The sequence below is a fragment of the Vombatus ursinus genome, unplaced genomic scaffold, assembly GCF_900497805.2.
Source record: "Vombatus ursinus unplaced genomic scaffold, bare-nosed wombat genome assembly UNPS02014909.1, whole genome shotgun sequence".
Classification (NCBI taxonomy): Eukaryota; Metazoa; Chordata; class Mammalia; order Diprotodontia; family Vombatidae; genus Vombatus; species Vombatus ursinus.
The window spans coordinates 14380202-14388118 of NW_020954687.1; positions in this window are offsets into that span (position 1 = coordinate 14380202).

The window sequence follows — 7917 nt, forward strand, 5'->3', positions numbered from 1 at the left end:
GTGTGTGTGTGTGTGTGTGTGTGTGTGTGTGTGTGTGTGTGTGTGTGAGAGAGAGGAATTTAGATGAATCAGGAGGCAAGTATGTAATGACTTAAAAATGACATATTTAGAGTAAAGAACTGGGTTTCAAATCTTGACCACACTGCTTATTCTATAGACAGATATAGATATGATAGATATCTAGATAGATATAAATATCCATATTTATCTATAGACACCAATATCAATATCAATATAGATATCTATCTCTCTATCATCTCTTTATCTATCCACCTATACATACATACATACATACATACATACATACATACACACACACACACACATACACTCACAGTCACTCTCTCTAGGTCTAAGGTTTATGATCCATATAGTGATGGGTTTGAATTTGATGACCCCTAAGTTCCATTCTAAGTTTTAATCTATGATCCTATGAGCCTTTGAAAGAGTATACCAGAAGTCTTTTCAAAAGGTTGGGTAAGGGTATAGAGGACTCCATGAAGCTCCAAAGTCTTCTTCTTCCTTCCTTAGTATAAAGAAAAGACATCTGGAATGTCACATAAAGCTATAGTTCTGACCTCATTAAGATTTTTTAAATTAATGATAATGCTATCATTTAGAATATTTCCTATTTAAAGAAATATATCAAGATTTCAGTAAGGATTCTAGTTGTTTTACTATGGCATACACAAAGTAGATATGCCTAGAGAAACCAAAGATTTTCTGAAAGCCAAAATGTATAATTATTATATGTTTGGATGGGTGATTGCTCACAAATTTAATAGTGCTTAGTAGTGCCGTTAGACTCCAAATAGCTGAACAAAAATACCTATACCAATTTCCTCCAAATTTATATAGAGGTTAAACTCATGTTTAAACATGCTATCTTTACCATTTAATCACTTAATATTCCATAGCTATTTTAATATGATGCCCATCTCCCCATTTAAATATATATAAACATAAACCCCCTTATTAGCTACCCTGAAGATCCTGGGGATGGGTAGCATGGATTGGCCAACTTTCCTGCAAGAATGTTATCCTGTGACAACCATTTTCCTACATTCATTTATTGGTTATTTTTTAAAATCCAGTGATCCGCTTTCAGCTCTCTCCTCCAGAAATGGCACCTATAAAAAGTGAATTAAAACATTAAGCATTCAAACAAACACGTTTTCCTATGTGCCAGCCAAAAAATAGAGTTCGAATTTTTTGATTGAATAGTGCTCTGTGTATGTATCATTTCAATAGTCAATCTACTGCTTTACATTTGTTCTCCTGGAGCTTCCCTTGCTTCTGCCTACAAAATGGAATTAGTGTAGGGATCTGAATTTCATAAGCCTGGTGAAACTCCCTCCATCTGTTCAAATGGCATCATATCTATTACTTAGCAGATAAGAAGTGAGAAGTTGCTTAAGGCACATGAAGCTTAAATGACTTGCCTAGAATCACACATCTAACAGGAGGTATTTGAGCAGCAATCTAGACCCTAAATACAACATCCTATCTGCAGCATCAAGCTGTCTTTGCATCAGTATGATTAGATGTCAAAATAATGCCTTTGTATTTATGTACTATTTCCTAAAATATGCTAATTGGGCTGTGTCTGAATGAGTTTGTGCGACTAAGATTATGGCCAGTGTGTATTACTCTATTTTGCCAGAAGGTGGCACTTGAGCTGAACTTCAGGGAGTTAGATGATCCAAGAACTATAAGGAGAGATAGAATTCTAGTCCTTGAGAATAATAACCTATACAAAGAAAAAATTGGGAAATATCAAGAAGCCAGTTTGGTTAGAACATAAAGCAAACAATGGAGAATAATATGAAATCAACTTAGAAAAATAAGCTGTGACCACCTTGGGAAGGTCTTTAAAGGGTCAAACATAAAGGTTTGGTTTTTTTTTTTTTTCCTGTCAGAAACAACAAAGACACCGAAGTTTCTTACACTTATGAACATTGTGTATTTGCTGTTAGATGGGGTTAATTTGTTGTTAATTTTGGATGAACTATTTTTTATCCTTTTTCTTTTCTTTTCTTTTTTAAATAAAGGATTGTGGGGAGGGGAATGTGATGTGAAAATAGTGTAAAAATAAAATATATCAAATTTATTTAAAAATTTATATGTATATATACATATATTTGTTGATTTGAATTGAATAGCATGATGAGGACTGTTGACGGATGCTTCAAGAATTGTGTATATCAATCTGTGTCTCAAGTTAAATAGCAACATAGTGTCCTCTTTTCAGTTAAAATATGTTGATCATAGAAGGAACCTTTCAAAAAAATGAATGAAAAAACCCTATAACTGAAAATGAATATTAGGAGATGTAAACAAACTTCTAAAATGGCTATTCAACTCAATCAGGAAAATTTACACCTTAGGACCTACCTAGCATGTAGTTCCAATAAAATAATGGAAAGAATTAAAAAAAATACTAATGGTTTTACTCACAAAATATAATACTAGGAGAAATAGCAGTCTACTTGGTGTGTCCTTATTCCATGCTATATTCATTCTTTAATATTTAGGTACCACTTTAACAGTTAAATCCTTTATAGGTAAGATAAGCTGAAGCAAAGGAATATCCCCCCTGGCTGCCAAGGTGGCATAAGGAGGAAAAAAAAAAAGAAAGGAAAAAGATGGCCTGGGAGACAGTTTTAAAGAATTCAGAAGGTGAACAGCACTATTGAATTTCTGAAAAATAAGGACTTATCTCTGTTTATTCGTCATAGAGTGTATTTTGAAGATAAAAGCCCAAGTTAGTCTGACCTATTAAGGAAAAGGCATTGAAAGTTAAATGTTTGGGAGTTAGACATCTATGAATATATGATATTTATGGTGTCTATATCAGATGTCTTTTCTCTACTTTTAGGTGGGCCCTTGACTTCTTTCAACACAGTGAAAGTCATAATACACAAGCCTTTTCAGCTCCTACTATTTCAGTTCTTCAGAGGTTGATTTTTTTTGTATAGAATTCTCTCAATACATTTAAGAGGAATAAAAGAGTACTATTATCAGAAGATAAGCTTTTTATTGTTCATTTGGCCACAGGCATTAGGGAAAATCAAATTATTTACTTCATATACTTCTGTAGATTAAATGTTTGCCTCTTCTGTGTAATAAAATGAATAAAATAATTTTAATTCAATACAAACAAATCTCTAAGATAAGGTGTTGGCCTAGATTACTTAAGACACCTCCTAGTTCTATGGATTTATTGATCTATTCTACTCTCTTGAGAGCTTCTTGAAAGAAATCTTTAAATTTAAATAATTTTTTTCTATAAAAAGACAAAATAAGTTGAAGTACAGAACTCTAACAGATTAAGAATTATGTTGGAAAAATAACCTCTCAGGCTTCATTTTCTTTACCTAGATAATGGGCAAATTTAACTAAATGTTCACTAAGATCTCCTTCCATCTCTGACATTAAATGATTCTATCAGTCAATTTTTAATAAAATACTTAAGGAATTGTGTATTTTGATACTATAGAAAGTTTACTGATTACCTCATCACGGGTACTCCATCTATTGCCACCTTACTTCAGTCCTTAGTAGATGATCTTCATGGTGTGCTCTAGTCATGAACTCTAAGACTTAACAGTTAATTATTTGAAAATAAATTTCTCTTAACTTAGATAGGCTGGACCCCAGTGAACAGACATCAAATCTTTTGATGGGGCTCTACTTAAAAGCCTTTTCATCATGGTGTGGCCCTTCAGAGTATATTTTTGAATGAACTATTGTTTCAGAGCCAGGGTCACATACATGTCAACTACAGATATAATAGTAGAAGTATGAGATAGAAATCATTCCTGAATGGAGAAGATAATACATAAGACCTCATTTAACCAGTCAGTTTCCTAGAACTAATATAAATAAGCCAACATATCATTGCTAGGAAGGCTGTGTGTTGAAGTTCAGTTAGTCAGTATAATGCAAATTCAAGCCCCGCTTCTGACATATACTAGCTGTGAGATCTTGAACAAGTATTCAACCTACTCGTGCTTCACACAACTTGCTAAGAATACAAATAATTAACAACTTATCAATTTGTACCAATTGAGAGAGTTCCCACACTGGGAGTTTTTCACACAAAAATAAAAATCAGATTTAGACAACAAGTAGAAAAATACTAAACTTTCTATAGTATAATAAATAATGTCTCACAATATATGTGTAAGGGTGGGTGCCATTGAGTCAAGCCCATAAGTAATAGATAAACTGTCACACTTTAATAACTTTACCAGGTAAGAACACTCAATCAATCAAATTTCCTCCCCCTCAGGAATAGCCTTCCCCTATAACAAATGCTATTAAAAAATAGAAAGAGGAGAAATTAACACAAATTAAGAATACATTGAATGTCCGAAAATATATAGATTTTGAAATTCCCACATTTGCAAACTATGGCAGTGTCCACTGCTATAATTTCTATTAACTTTTTGAGTAATGTTTACTTGTAATACTTTTATAAATCCACATACATTTATGTATATATGTATGTATATATGTGAGTCTGGTTTTTCCACTTTTTGTAGTCATGGAGTACATCATTTCCTTGACTCAAGTTGCTTTACCCTACATCAATTCATGTAGTTTTTCCCATGCTTCTCTGTATTCATTACATTTATAATTTCCTAGAGCACAGTAATATTACATTATATTCCTGAACTCAAATTACTTTAGCCATTTTACAATTGATCAGAATCTACTTCATTTCCAGTTGTTTGCTATTACACACACACACACACACACACACACACTCAATTCTGCTACAAATGTTTTGGTGTATTTTTTTTTTCTGATCACTGACTTCCTTGGGGTATGAGCCTGGTAATGTAATCTTTTGGTTAAAGAGTACAGATGTGTAAGTTACTTTATTTGCATAACTCCTAATTCTTTTCCAAAATGACTGAACTGGGTCACAGCTGTACCAATAAAACACTAGAATGTCTACCTTTCCCGCAACCCCCCCAACATTGATTGGATGCTGTTATCTTTTGTCATCTTCAGCAATTTACAAGATGTGAGGTGAAACCTCGGGATTCTTTTGATTTGCATTTCTCTTAGTTTTTTAGACCACTCTTTCATGTGATAGTTAATAGTTTGCAATTCAAATAGATATGTATCTGTCTACATGGGTATTCATATGTATACACACATATATGATCTATGTCATTATTTATGTAATGGTGTGTGTATATGTATGATGTGTTTGTACACACACACATATATATGTATAAAATTGACTAAATACCTTGGATAGCAAACCATTATAGAAGAAATAAAATACAAACATTTCCCCCATTCAACTCTTTACCGTCTTAAACCTAGATGCATTAATTTTGTTCATGCACAATGTTTTCCATTTGACATAATCAAAATTATGCATTTTATCTTTAGTAATTGCTTCTATTGCTTGTTTTGTTAAGAACCCATCTCTATTCTGTAATTGGCAGAGAATGATAATTTTATGTATAATTCATTCATCATTCATACCTTTAAATTCTTTCTCTTATTTTACTGCTATGGGTAGCATTTCTACAATGTTTCAAATAAGAGTGGGAAGTCTGAGCAACCTCTCAATTCCATATTTATTGGAAAATCTTCTAATGTTCCTCCATGACATATGATGTATGGTTTTTGTTTTAAATAGATACTGTTTATGACATTAAAAATGTCTCCGCAAGACTATATTTTGAAGGCTTTTTAGCATAAATGAGTGTTATACCACTTCAAGGACTTTTTCACATCTTTTGAGTTATGGTGGTTTGGCTTTTAATATAATTTATGATTTTCTTAATGTTGAACCATCTTCACATCCATGGTAGACCTACAACTAATTTGTAACTAAAAATTTCCTGTATGAATTTCTATAGTCTCTTTGACAGGATTTTATTAAAAAATTTTATTCAAAATTCATTAATGATTTTGTTTATAGTCCTATATTTTACCCTGCCCAGGTTTAGGGTATCAGGACTATATCTGTCTCATAAAAGGATGTTCGTGGAGTGCTTTCTTTTTTGATTTTTTCTGAGAATGAATTTGTAGCATTGGTACTAATTGTTCTTTAAAAGTTTGATAGATTTATCCTCTGTATCCATAAGGACTGAGATTTGTTTTTGTTTTGTTTTGAGTTTGCATGTTGTTGTTGCTGTGTCCTTTGTTCTGAAAGAAGATCAATTACATCATCGGGGTGATGTCTTGACATGCACATGAATTAGATGTAAGTGAGGCAGACCTGAGCAGTTATCAGTCTCACTCTCTCCTCGATAGTCATCAAAGTCTAGTGCCAAGACAAAAGACAAGGTGACTGACAATGACCCAGGATGCAATGAGTAAACTTGGCTTTTTAAAACTGAAATCCTTCCCAGGTCTCAGTCTAAAACTTCTTCTGGGAATTTTAAGAAGAAGAAAGGTTCATTAGCTTATTTATTTGCCCTTTTGTTGATTTGATTTTTGGCATTCGTTTTAATCAAATTGAATAAAGGATTATTTATTTTATTGGATTTATTTTAATGAACTAGCTTTTAGTTTTACTTATTACTTCTTTATCTTTTTGGTTTCTAATATATCTATTTTTTCTCCACCTTTTAGTATCTTTTATTTCTTGCTTATTTTGTCAGATTTGTAATTTTAAGTGAATATTCATCTCATTAGTTATCTCTTTTTCTACTTTTTTTAATGTTTGTTTTTTGAGACCTTTTACACCCTAAGGACGGCCTTAGCTACAACTCCTAAATTGTTATATGTTGTTTCTTCATTAGCATTTTCACATAATTATCATTTCTATGATTTGTTTTTTGACCCACTCATTATTTAGGAATTCATCATTAAAATTATACTTGAGTCTGCATCTTTTTGTATGTGCATGTGTTCCTTGAACTAATTTTTTCTGCATTATAATATGTAAGGAATGTGTTTAATATTTCTACCTTCTTTGTGTTTGATGGTAATTTCTCTGTGCTTTAACACATGGCCAATTTTTAAAATACATATTTTCCATAAGATTCTGAGAAATATGTATATTCTTTTGTATTTAGAAGATATCATCAGACATATCTAGTTTCTCTCACAATTTATTCAATCCTTCATTTTCTCTTTTGCATGTCTTCTGGATATACAAAACTTTGGATAAGTTACTCTTATCCAAAATGGAGAGAGGATTATTGAAATATTCTGCAACTGTTGTGTAACTATCTATAAATATTTCCTTTTTAGTTAATATATCCTTTATGAATTTGGATTTTAAGACACTTGGAACATGTAAAGTTTAATAATGATAATTGGATTTTTAGGAATGGTTTCTTTCTGTATAATGTAGTTTGCTTATTTATCTTTTTAAGTTTTAAATATTTGTCTTTCCTTTGTCTGATAGCATGATTGCAAATCCAGCTCTTTTGGATTCATTTAATCCATAGGAAATTATTTTCTTGCCCCTCATTTTTTTCTGTGTATGCCTTTATTTATTAGTTGTATTACTCTTAAGTGAAAAAGTTTTGTTTTTTTTTTCCTTATCCAATCCGTCACCTTTTCATTTTGTTGTATTGTTCATTCCCTTCATATTTAAAGTTATAAGAGTTGGGTTTATATTTTTTCCATTTGTCTCTAATACTATTTTTATTTCCTATATTAGGTTTATTTCCCTCTTCCTCTCTAAGCATAGTTCTATGTCTCTTCAATTACATTTTAGTTTAACCTTACTGAAATAAAAACCCTATTACCACGAACTTTTCCTACCACCTCTTTTGGTATCCCTAGTCAAAATGACCTATGGGTAATAGGTGATAGGGTACTAGAATTCAGAAGAAATTCTTGGGCTGAATATTTTTATCTTGGAATCATCTGCATTGTAACTGCTTTTTAGTCTTGTCTTTATGTTACTGTGTTCCTTGTTCTTTTTCTTGC